This window comes from Onthophagus taurus, chromosome 7, assembly GCF_036711975.1.
Source record: "Onthophagus taurus isolate NC chromosome 7, IU_Otau_3.0, whole genome shotgun sequence".
Taxonomy (NCBI): Eukaryota; Metazoa; Arthropoda; class Insecta; order Coleoptera; family Scarabaeidae; genus Onthophagus; species Onthophagus taurus.
The window spans coordinates 17,644,060-17,656,999 of record NC_091972.1 but is presented as its reverse complement, the minus strand read 5'-3'; positions in this window follow the sequence as shown (position 1 = coordinate 17,656,999).

Genomic DNA, 12,940 nt, shown 5'->3' with positions numbered 1-12,940 from the left:
ATTATATATTGATAGTAAGTTATATATAAACTATACATATATTGAAATATATCTATAACCATTTTAATATAATAAAATCAAAAGTCAATATAATATAATATAGTACTCCTATATAACAAAAAATATAATGTAAATATTATAATAATCTAATTGGGGAGAATTTTATAAGGTCCATTATACCATCAAATATTATCAGTATTTTGTATAATACTTATTATTCTCTATGCAACATTGCAATCTGGTGGACATCGAATTTACTACTTTTTCGCATACATCCTTGTCGTGAAACAATTCCCACACAACTGTAATGTTGCGGCGCAGATTATTCACGTTGCGAATCGGAAAGTTGGCATTTTTATTGAACTGTTTTTCCACCAAAGCCCATAGATTTTCGATTTGGTTAAGATCAGGTGACCGCGCTGACCAGGGTATTCGCCTAACCTCATTATTGAATGTATTCAATCGATTTAAATCCTTGATAATTGTGGACGTTGTAAATGGATTGGCGGTGACGCATTCAGCAATTTCCCTTCGTTGAGCATTATTAAGAATAAGCCTTCGGCCTGATCTAGATGTCGTAAGGCCAACTTCCCGTTTTCTTCAAATCTTATTGATAAGCCTACACGTTCGGCAATTTCCCGTTTAGAAGAATAGATCCTTCTTGATGAAGTGCAATAATTGCTCGCCTCGTAGTCAAACCTGACTCTCGTTGACCAGGAGCACAAGGCATGTTGTATTTAAGAAAACGGACAAATTTGAACGGTCACGTAATCTTGATATTGATAATTCTATTTAAAATTTGAAGGAAAGTTTCATAAATTAGTATTAAAAGAAAACTATGTGTATTTTAAAGATGGAAATATGGTAAGTTTCATAAAGCTTTATTTATAAGTTTTATATTATATTAATTATATTACTGAGATTTTTATCTGACGTTTTATTTATAGAAATACTCTAAAATCATTTATTAGAGGAACATACAAAAAGTCGTGTATTTGTTGTTCTTAAAAATATTAAAAAAGATTTAAAATAAAATAAAATTAACACATTTAAAAAAAGTGTGATCCATTTTTCGACCCACTTCAAACTGGGATGGTTTTACCTGGGCTAAGGAAGAGGGTAACTTCCTTTAGTCTCAGAAATCGAATTGAATAGAAACAAAAGATGTTCCGTCTTCTTCCAGTACCAGCGTCATGTCGGAGCTAACAGCGGATGATTCGCATTAAATCTGAACAGAGCTGTACATAGATTTAAAAAAAAATTGTGATGCACCGGAGGAATAAACGGCAACAAAGCCATCATATCCTGTTTTTTAAACTCCCCTATAGGTCTTATGTTAGTATAAAGTTTAACGTACGGTACGTTCTTTAAAAAAATAGGCCTTCCCTTTCTGCCAGTTGGCTTTATGTTTAGGACATCAAACTCTATCATGTCCTCTAATGTTTCCTTATACATTATTTTATAAGGACTCTCTTTCTGTATTCTAATCCACTGGATTTTCAACCAGTTTATACGTTTATTTTCAATATTGATTTTTCTGTTACTAACATTCCTCTTTAAATTTTCAGTAGAAAAAAATCATTTTTATTCATTGTACTTATTATAAATTTTTTTTAATTTCTACAATTTGTCATAATTTCATACCAGTTTTCTGGAACGTAGATGACTTTTCCTTTTGCTGCAAGTTCTACACTGCCAAAATCAGAATCGTTAGGCAAAAACGAATGGCCCGGTACCAAAAACTTCTGGTCTATGACCTCGATGTTAGTTTCATCACTTTGAATAAATCTCATTAATGCAAACACATATTAATGTTTCGATTTTGTCCTCCGCATGTATCGCTGTAAACAGTGACTTTCTTTTTATTGTTAACGTAAACTTTTAAGTGCTTTAATAGGCATGACGATATTTCTTGTGAGCCTCTTCCGGTAACTGTCTCATTCCATACGTAGAAAAACCCGGAATCCTTTGCAAAATCATGAACCCCAAAATTGTAGCAGTAAAGATTTCTTTTGTAATAAGCATCAGAAACCGTTAAAACTGGGAATGGTAAGGATTTTTGCAAATCTATACTACAAGCATAACATTCTTGATTGATTTTAACAATTTCAGCGTCATCTTTCATACAACTTCTAGCTAACTCAGCTTTCTTCAGATGAAATTCATGATCTCTATCGAGTACCGTCTTATCTTCTTGATTCAAATCTGGGTTAGATATTTTAATTTTGTAAATATCACACCTTTTACATGTATCCTTTTGCGGGCTATAGAAGTATAAGTTGAATTTCGTATTGAAGATATACCGATAAAAATGTTCCTTGACTGGCTGCCTCTGGTTTTCATAGCATTTTTCGGCGTGCGCTGTACGCCGAAAAATGCTATGAAAATAATACATTTCAAAACATTATTTACAAAATAAATAATACATTTTTCGCAGGCTCAATGATTGGCATAAATATTTTTTGTTTGGGTTGTGTTTCCTTGTGTAATGACTCTCGTATGAAGGAAATGACTGGATATGCTGCATAACGTAAGTTTTATCGTCTTCTGATATTTTCGTTTAGGACAGCCTTTTAAGCCTCTTAGGTCATCTCCTGGAGTCTGACCATCGAGTGTTTTTCTTAAAGCTCGGGAAACTCTTCCCTCAGACACGTTAAACGTGCCAAGAAAATATTTTTTGGAAACCACAACTGATAAATTATTGTTTGGTTTTAAATTATATTGAAATGAAGCACTCCTCATAATGGCTCCTTCCTTTCTTGGCCTTCTTTGCTTCACTGAATTTTTACTTACTAAACCACATAAAAATGTATTTTGTCTTTTGAAATTTCCCATTTTCCAAAAAGCTTCAAACAACGACTTTCGCTCTACTGGCGTGATTTTGTCATTACAGTTCCTTTTGCAGGAACAGAGAGCATCTTGAAATGTTTTGCCCAAAATTTCGTGCTTGCTTCGCAATGTTTTGTTTGTGTAGGGAAGGATTTCGAATTCTTTTCCTACTTTTAGTTTTATTAGAATGTTCCATTTTTGTCGTTTCCTCTTCGTCTTCCGAACTAGACGAATAGGGTACAATCCTTAATGAAAGAAAAGTATTAACACCGTTGTTAGGCATCTGTCAATAATTGTAGAAATATCACTGAAAATTGTTGTGAGTAATTAACATAATATTTGCGTAACAATGTTTGACTTATGTCGTTGTCATTCTCAACAAATGTCAAGTATTGTAACAAAATGAATATTCGTGTTGCTCCTAGAGGTGAATTTCGACACAAATTGACTAAAGCGCATTTCATTCTAAATAAACCTATACCTAAGGAGTGTAAATACGATACATCATTAGAAAGCTAAAAATATGCTCTTTTCAGTAACATCATAATAAAGTATAGTTTGTATTTAAAAAAATATAACTTCATGTTATATCTCAAAAATTATCAGCTATGTTAAAAATTTTTCAACGGCAGTATATTCTACTCAAGAAAGTATCTTAAGAATGTATTAACCCCATTTCTCTAATTTCAAAAATAAACGAAATATGAGCATTTTTTGAAATCACTAAAATTTGACTTTTTGGCTATAACTTAAAAACAAAAGAAGGTAGAGATTTGGTCTTTACGGAATTGGATTAGTCTCGGAAAAAGAGACCGGGATATGGCACCTATTTTTTTTGTATCTCTTATAGTTTCTGAGATAGCCTATAATAGCACCCAAATTTGCCCACCTGTACATCAATCGAACGCTGAATAACAACTAAAACTAATACTAGCACTAGAACTAACACTAGACCTAGAACTAGAAATATTCGGGTTCCTAATCAAACCTTAAAGCAATTCGTTTCATCTCATTCTTGGTTTAAATCAACTTAATCTAACCTAATAGCAAAGCGACAGTAACTCGAAAGTTTCCAGTTCTAGGTCTAGTGTTAGTTCTAGATTTAGTTCAATAATAATTTAACAATTTAGCACTGAATAACCATTAAAACTAGAACTAACACTAGATCTATAACTAGAAAGTTTCGAGTTACTGTCGGTTTGCTATTAGGTTAGATTAAGTTGATTTGGAGTTGCTTTAGACCAAGAATGAGTTAAAACGAATTGCTTTAAGGTTTGATTAGGTTCTTTAGGAGTTGGGATAACTTGATTTATAGTTGGTTTGAGGTTGAACTAATCAGTTTTTTAGAAACATGCAAGATTAATTTTAATTATGTCGCGATCGCTTGCGCCCGAGGAGCTACATTGATACTGTATTGATACAAAAATTTAATTCTTTTCAATGAAAATGAATTGCTTAGTTTACGAAAACGGACGATTTAGTTTGGCTAAGCCGAGGCGCTACATTGATGCCATAACGACACAAAAACGGAATAGTTTTCAAGAAGAATGGAGGATTCAGCCTGATTAAACCGAGGTCGATTGCGGCCGAGGTGCTACTCTAATACCATATTGATACAGAAACGATATAGTTTTCAAGGAAAATTGACTATTCAGCCTGATTAAGCCGAAGTGTTGTGGAATAGTTTTTAAGACAAATGATCGACTTCGTCTGATTAATGAAAGCAAGTGTTCTCTCCATGGTCATCTCAATTAATATATTATGATTTTCATCTAAACTAGCTGAATTTTGATTTGATCGTCTGATTAAGCCTGTTTGCGAGCGGGGCGCTAATTTGTAGTATTAACAGAAAAATGGAAAAGTTATCATTAAAAATGGACTACTAATTAAGCCTAATTAAGCCAAAGGTGTTTGCGGGTGAGGCTCTACATTGATGTCGCAATAATACAAAAACGGAATAATTTTCAAGAAAAATGGACGACTTAGTCTGATTAAACCGAGGCGCTACATTCTTACCATGTTGACACATACAGGGTGTGTCAAATGTCTGGAATATAATCAATAACTTCGCCATTTGTGGTTTTATAGAAAAATGTTTTAAATAAAAATTTCTTTATTAATTGTGGCACATTTTTTGGAGATATTTGCTTGTTTGCATGGTTTTTGTTTCATTTGCATGGTTCATTTTAAATGAGATGCATATGTTTTTGGAAAAAAATGTAAAACGTTTTTTGAAAATATGAAATCAGCAAATTAGAATCAAAGTAGGCGTTGAAGTGACGTCGCTCATAGCATTAAGCATAAAAATTTAATTAAATTGATAGTTTAAACAAGTATGGTGCAATTAAGCAAACGACAGAGAATCGAAATATTAATGATGTATGGGTACGGTGATAGAAAACGGACTAAAAGTGAAATTTGTACACTGTTCTGTTTTTGGCAGTTCAAGAACAAGCCGAGCTACGGTGTTAAGTCGGTTGGTCGAATTTTAAAACTAGAAAAGTTTCACCCATACAAGGTAGGCATTTAAAACTTTTTTGGGGTTTTATACTACTTCTTGTTTCCATATTTTATTAGCTTCAGCTTATTCACGAACTTGGGTATACCGATTATGACAGAAGAGTGCAGTATTGCCAAGAAATGATTGGTAGATGTAACGAAAATCAACAATTACCATTTAACATTTTTTTTTCCGACGAGGCAACTTTTATGTTAAACGGCAGAGTAAATCGTCATAACAGCCGATATTGGAGTGACAGCAATCCACATTGGATTCAAGAAGGCCATACTCAATATCGATACAAGATAAATGTTTGGGCTGATATTCTTTGTGGACAAGTTATTGGACCTTTTTTTATAAACACAACGTTAAATGCAGAAAGATATTTAAATCTACTGCAAAATGAAATAGTGCCTGCGGTTGAAGCTTTGTTCCCAAGCAAAATGAGCACCTCCGCGTTATGGTGTTCAGGAACTGGAGTACCTAAATGTACATTCTCCTGAGAAATGGATTGGCAGACTAGGTCACTTGATTTATCGCCTTTAGACCTTTTTTTGTGGGGTTACTTCAAAGACAGAGTGTACGAGAATCGACCTCAAAATCTTAATCAGTTATGAATTACAAAAAATCTCAGTTGATATTCTTTGGAGTAATGTGGATAGCTATAGACGTTGCTTTAAAATTGTTTGGATGTAAATGGTGCCCAATTTAAACATTTGTAAACAATGTAAACAAGCAAATATCGCCAAAAAATGCGCCACAATTAATAAAGAAACCTTTATTTGAAACATTTTTCTTCAAAACCACAAATGGTAAAGTTATTCTGTATATCTTCAAAAGCAAACCGATTTGAAGAACATAACGCATCTTATACAATTTGAGATAGATATTTATGGAGACGGTCAGTTATTTCCTAAATTAAGATACAAAAGTTTTAGTGTTTTTTTAAATCTATTACAATAAAGACAAATTAAGTTACAGGGTTACATTACATTACATAGAATACATATCGGGTAGGCGGACCAACCAACCTTGCACCGCGACCCTAAGGATCTATTGTACCCTGATAGATATCGTTAACAAATTTCACCGTGCAGTCCAATGCTCTTAACGAACATTAATACCTTGCTCGGCGAAAGGTCATTCAGATCTTTTGAGGAGATAAACTGCGACCCAAAAATCGAGAATCTGATACGGTTAACGGCAGGGCAGTGGCACAAAACATGCTCAACCGTCTCTGCTTCCTCCGCACATAGTCGGCATTCAACATCGTCGGCTAAACCCAACAATTTGAGGTGTGCTTTTAATCGGCAGTGCCCAGTAAAAACACCCATTAGAACTTTTATGCTACTACGGGCAAGTCCTAAAATATTCCCGGGTTTGATAGTGGCGATGTTAATAAACACCTTAGCATGTCTCATTCCAGGAGAACTGGTCCACAGTAGGCGAAGTCTCTCTTCAGCCCACAGTCCAATCCTATATTTGGCCATCGCAAATGATACACCAACTGCTGGTTCCGGTCCCACAAACGCTTCAGCGCTGCCATCTCGTGCTAGCTTATCTGCCGCTTCATTGCCAGCAACCCCAGAGTGACCCGGGACCCAGATCAGAGAGACTCTGTTATCACAACTCAGTATGTTTAATGTTCTCTTACAATCATTAACCAGAGCCGACACCGTTTTCACGGCTTGCAGCGCCTGGAGAGCGGCTTGACTGTCTGAGAAAATTCGTACTGTCATGTTCTTCACCCCTCTTTCAAGAAGGATTTTAGCACCCATGTCAATAGCAAATACTTCCGCCTGGAATACAGTACAGTACGTACCCAGGCTGTAGGCTTGCTTAATTCGAGGTGTCTGGCAGTATACTCCTGCTCCTACCCCTTCAGGCGTTTTTGATCTATCTGTGTACAAGCAAATGTCTGCCCGAACCAGAGAATTTTCATTTTCGATCCAGGACTGCCGCTCAGGCAGTACAATCTGGTATCGAGCATTAATCACTGATAGTGATACCGCCAAATCTGACGGCATTGATAGCACAGTATCGAAGGACATGTCGGAACAGTTTTGAGCATATTGCTTAAATCTGTAAATGGTTGTTCTAGCCACTTTATATGCAAATGCAGAGGAGATAGGCCAAGCAGAACCTCCATTGCTAGAGTTGGCGTTGTGCCTATCGCACCAGAGATTGCCAATCCAGCTACTCGTTGAATTCGTGAAAGTTTACTGATAACTGAAGTCTGTCGGACTTTCCTATACCAGGCTGCTGCTCCGTATGTGATCATAGGTCTAACCACAGTCACAGAGAGCCAGTACAGTCTTTCAGGGGTAAGACCCCAATTTTTTCCACAAAGACTGCGACAAGTCCACAAGGATAGTCTAGCTTTGTGCAAAACTCCCTGCAAATGTCCATTCCATGACAGGGTTTTGTCTAGGATTACTCCTAGATATTTGCTTCCTTTGAGAAAGGAATTTCTTCACCTTGGATAGTTGGGCGGATTAGTCCATCCAACTTTCGCTTCCTGGTGAAGGGCACAACAATTGTCTTTTGCGGGTTTATTGAGAGGTTCTCTCCCTTACACCAAGCGCAAATGGTATCTAGGGTCACCTGGAGGACTTTAGATATCCTCGGCAAACAGGTTCCTTTGACCTTAACGACAATGTCATCAGCATAAGCTTGTATTTCCACACCAACGGCTTCGACTATCACAATCAGAAGTTACAGGGTTAGTCAAAAAGTTATGATGAAATAAAGTGAGATTTTCTTTAATGGCAATTCTAAACAAAATTCCTCCATAGCAACTGAATGGTATAACACGTAGCAAATGAGCGTATTGAAACTTTAATAATCTTATGGTATGGTGGTAGAAAACGAAGTTGTGACGTGAGTAGTGAATATTTTTCGTGAAATGCTTCCCGATCGGGAAAGTACAGGGTGTCCAAATTTCGATGGGGTTGCAGGCTATCTCAGTTATTATGAAAGATAGAAAGTTGCGGCTTTCGCGAACCTGAACTACTTTTTTGTGAAACTTACAATGGCTCAAACCAAATTTTCATAGCCCTCTTCGTTTTTGATATACAGGGAGTGTTTGAAATTTACGATTTTCAGACACCTCTTGTATCTCGGCTCTTGCATATCGATCGGCAGTTATGATAACCGTTATGCCTCCCTCTTCAAAAAAATAGGGACCCAAACGCCAAAAGATCCAACAGCACACCAAAAGGTAACACGTGGATTGTGAAGTGGCCTTTCATGGAGCTGTCGCGGATTTTCTGGTGCCCAGTAGCGAAAATTCTGCTTGTTCACACAGCCAGACAAATGGAAATGAGCTTCGTCACTCGTTATCAAAAGAGCATTTTGTGGGACTTTTGAACAATATTTGTTGGAAATTTGTTGGAACATGCTCTGCGATTTTCCCAGTCCCGTTCACTAAGTTCTTGCACAATCATCATTTTGTATGGGTGGAACATCAGATCGGCGTGTAAAATTCTTCTCACAGAACGATCTGACAAACGCAAAGCAGAAGCATGTTTAGCAGCTGAACGGGTAGGAGATCGTTCAAGTGCTTCCCTTACAGCTCCAACATTTTCAGGTGTCCGAGCACTTCTGGGTCTGCCAGTTGATTTTCTTTTTAAAGTTGAACCTGTGGCTCTAAAATTTGAAACCCACAACAGTATTGTTTTGCAATTTGGAACCGGATCATGTCTACGAAGCACGAAGTGAGTGCGAAAAGTTCTTTGCGTCGTAATCTAACCTCCCCCTTTTTTCAGTGTGATTCGGGCACAGTGGTGTTGCAAAATGTGGGATCTCCCACATCCATCGTCCATTTTGCCGGACCATGTATTTCCAAATCAACCGTTTCCATGTATATCAGCGAAATTATATAGATTCAACATATTTGATGATTCTATAATTGCTGAAAATTTTTATTCTGCACATTTGTAGGAAGGTAGCACATGCTGTCAATATTGACAAGGAGTATAAATTATAGCAAGTTTAACCACTTCTTGACGATTGTTGATAGTTGAGGGAACAAAATTTTTTTTCGGCAATAGCTAATTCAAGTATTACCTTCATAACATTTCCACCAACAACTTGTTAAGTTGAAAGAAGCTTTAGCACATTGAGAAGACTGAAGACGTGGTTCAGTCTCCTCAATGTGTTAGACATTTTTAATGTATCCCAAAGAAATTAATTTTTGGAAATCAATCTTTTTCATTATGATACCTTATTCATACGGACTTTTCTACTTGATATGTTATATTGCGTGATTTAAAAATAATTCCATGGCGTTAATTATGAGCTTTATGCTTTCTAGAGGGTTTTTGAACAACTTTGATATTACAGGGAGCAATCAAGAGTTGATTATGTTACATCTTTTGGTACAAATATGATTGCAGACATCTTCGAAAATCTGCGAACACATCTTAATCCAATGGCAGCGTTGATTAAGTATCTTTATAGCTTTTCTTGAAAACTGTTTGAAGGCGCATGGCTAAATCATTAGACCTAGAACTAAAAAATTTCGGCTTACATCATTATGTTAAATCATCATTGTTAAAAAACACAATTTAATTACAAATTAAAGAAGTGTGCTGTAATAGGTTAGAATTGTAAGTTGGTAGGGTTGGGAACGCAGCTCTCAATTAAATTTGCCATCACGATAGACACCCACATTATTTACTTAACATCGTCATGACTCGATTCTGTATTGATTGGAAGTACATAAATCATTAATTTGACTAACTAAAGGAAACAAATCTAGCCTCAGCTAAAACCATTGAAAATATAATGTACTTTGGGAATTCAATCCCAATCTTTATCACTTTTTCAGTTGATTGGCATCGATGGAAGTTCTTATTCATAAAAAAATTTGCTGTATATCTAAAAAAGCATATGTAACACAATAACTGTTCGTTATTCAATCTATCCGTTCTAACGGATAAATCGACGGCCGAATAATGGACTTTTGGCGAAAAAGTCAACAAACGATGTACGAGTACGATACTTAAGTCTCTTATTGCAACACTGCATTTTGATCTCTGAGTGAAAATTTCATTCATCACTTTTATATGGAAAAATTTCTTATAACTCTTTTATTTTTACAGACTACGAAGTGTTATTTCTTAATATTAATAGATTTCAACCGTTGTTATTTACTACTTCCAATTCTTCATACTGGTTGCGACATTTTTGTGAGTAATTTTATTTCTCAATAATTTATAACTATATCGATTTAAAATTTCCACGTCACCTATTTCAAAATCAAATCAATTTCTTTATGTATGGTACAGGTTTGGTACATTTTGAAACGTGAGTATTATAGATATTAAAAATTCCGTTCTGGGTAAATACCTCTTCACCTGTAAATAACATTTTTATTAAAAACCGTGTGTTTATGTCCTATTCCTGTCATTAAAGTTCACTCGTTTGTCGTGAATAGCAAACATAGTTTTAATATTTTATAATTATTATAATTAAAAGGTCGTCCATTTTCCGTTTCTACGTACCAATTAAAATCAATTAAAATAAATATTTAAATCAAAACAAAATCGAGATCACCAAACTGGGATAAACTATTTCAAAAATTATAAAGAATTATTAACAACACCTAAAGTAGATAAAAGAAAATATTAACTCGAAAACCCTGGTTTGACTCAATAACTGGGAAAGCACTGAAGCAGCTTCCAAGAAAAGCTATAATGTATTTAATCAACGCTGCCGTTAGATTAAGATATGTTCCCATATTTTTGAAGATGTCTGCTATCATATTTATACCAAAACGAGAAAACACAACATGATCAACTCTAGATTTCTCCCTGTAAGATCAAAATTGTTCAAAAACCTTCTAGCAAGATATTTCATAAGATATGCCATAACATAGAGAACGAAGATGATTGATTTCGAAAAATTAATTTCCTTGGGAATGTTGAAAATATCTAAGACATCATTGCAACATAGTCATGATGTCCTCTCTCGAAGAACACTTGTAGACCTGAATCACATCTTCAGTCCCTTCAATGTGTTAAAACAGCTTTCCAGTTAACAAGTTGTTGGTGGAAAAGTTATAAAGGTAATATTTGAATTAGCTACTGCTGAAAAAAAATGTAGGTTCCCTCTAAGTCTCAAAAAGTGGTTAAACTTTTTATAATTTACTATCCTTACCAATATTGTAACCATATGCCAGCTTCGTACAAATGTGCAAAATAAACATTTTGGCAATTGTAGTTTAATCATCAAATCATTCAAATATGTTGAATATGTATAAGATGCGTTATTTTCTATAATATGTTAACATGGTAACAATGTAGCGCCTCGATCGTAAGAGACCTCGGCTTAATGAGACTAAGCCATCCTCAGCGTCGTTATAACATCAATGTAGCGCCTCGACCGCAAGTACCTTAGGCTTAATCAGGCTTAACCGTCCATTTTTGATGAAACTATACTGCTTTTATGCCAATATGGTAACAAAGTAGCGCCTCGGTCGCAAGACCTCAGCTTAATCACACTGAATACTCCATTTTCCTTGAAAACTATTCCATTCTTGAGTCGTTGTGGCATCAATGTAACGTATCGGCCGCAAGCAGCCTCGGCTTAGGTAGATAATCGTTTATTTTTGTGAAAACTATTCCGTTTTTGTGTCATTATGACATCAATGTAGCGCCTCGGCCGCAAGCAGCCTTGGCTTAGAGAGGCAATCGTTCATTTTTGTGAAAACCATTCAATTTTGTATCAATATGGTAGCAAATTAACCCCTCGGCTTAATCACACTAAATATTCCATTTTCCTTGAAAACTATTCCGCTTTTGTTTCCTTATCATCTAAGGCAATCGTCTCGGCTTAATCAGACTAAGTTGTCCATTTTTCTGAAAAACTATTCTGTTTTCATAATCATCATTGTATTATTAATCATTACATATCTTCATTATGTCATTATTGTCATAATCAAAATTAATCTTGCATTTTTCTAAAAAAACCGTTTAATTCAATCGCAACTACAAATCAAGGTATCCCAACCCGAAAAGGACATAATCATAAAGTGATCCAACTGCAAAAAAAAATAATCAAACCTCAACACAATTCTTTATAATTAGTACTTAATCCAAGGCAACTCTAAATGAACTTAACCTAACCTCGTAGAAAAACCAATCTTAAACCTGTGAGAACTCACCTTCATGGTCACCAACATCCAGGTAGTTTCTGCTTTTCTGTATATTTCGTTATACTTTGAGTTCTAAATAATTTAAACACCCCAATAGGATTTCTTTTTCATGTTTGTTATGATTTTAGTGATATTTTTCTAGTATATTATATCTTTTAGCACTGACACTGCGATTGTTGGTAGTTTGGATTCGTTTAAATTTTACATTCATTACAGAAATACTCAGCTTTGACTTTTTTACAATATGCTGCATTTCTCGCGTGATTCCATTAATAACTTGAAAAAGCAACAAATTCGTTCAATTTTCATATTTTCGTATTTTTCTCGGTATCTATGCATCTAAGAACAAAAGTATAAGAGAGCAACATTGTTAAGAGTAAAATTTGCTACAACTTTCGTTCCAAAACTTTTTTTGCATAATGCTTCAGTTCACGAGTGTTACCATTAACAAT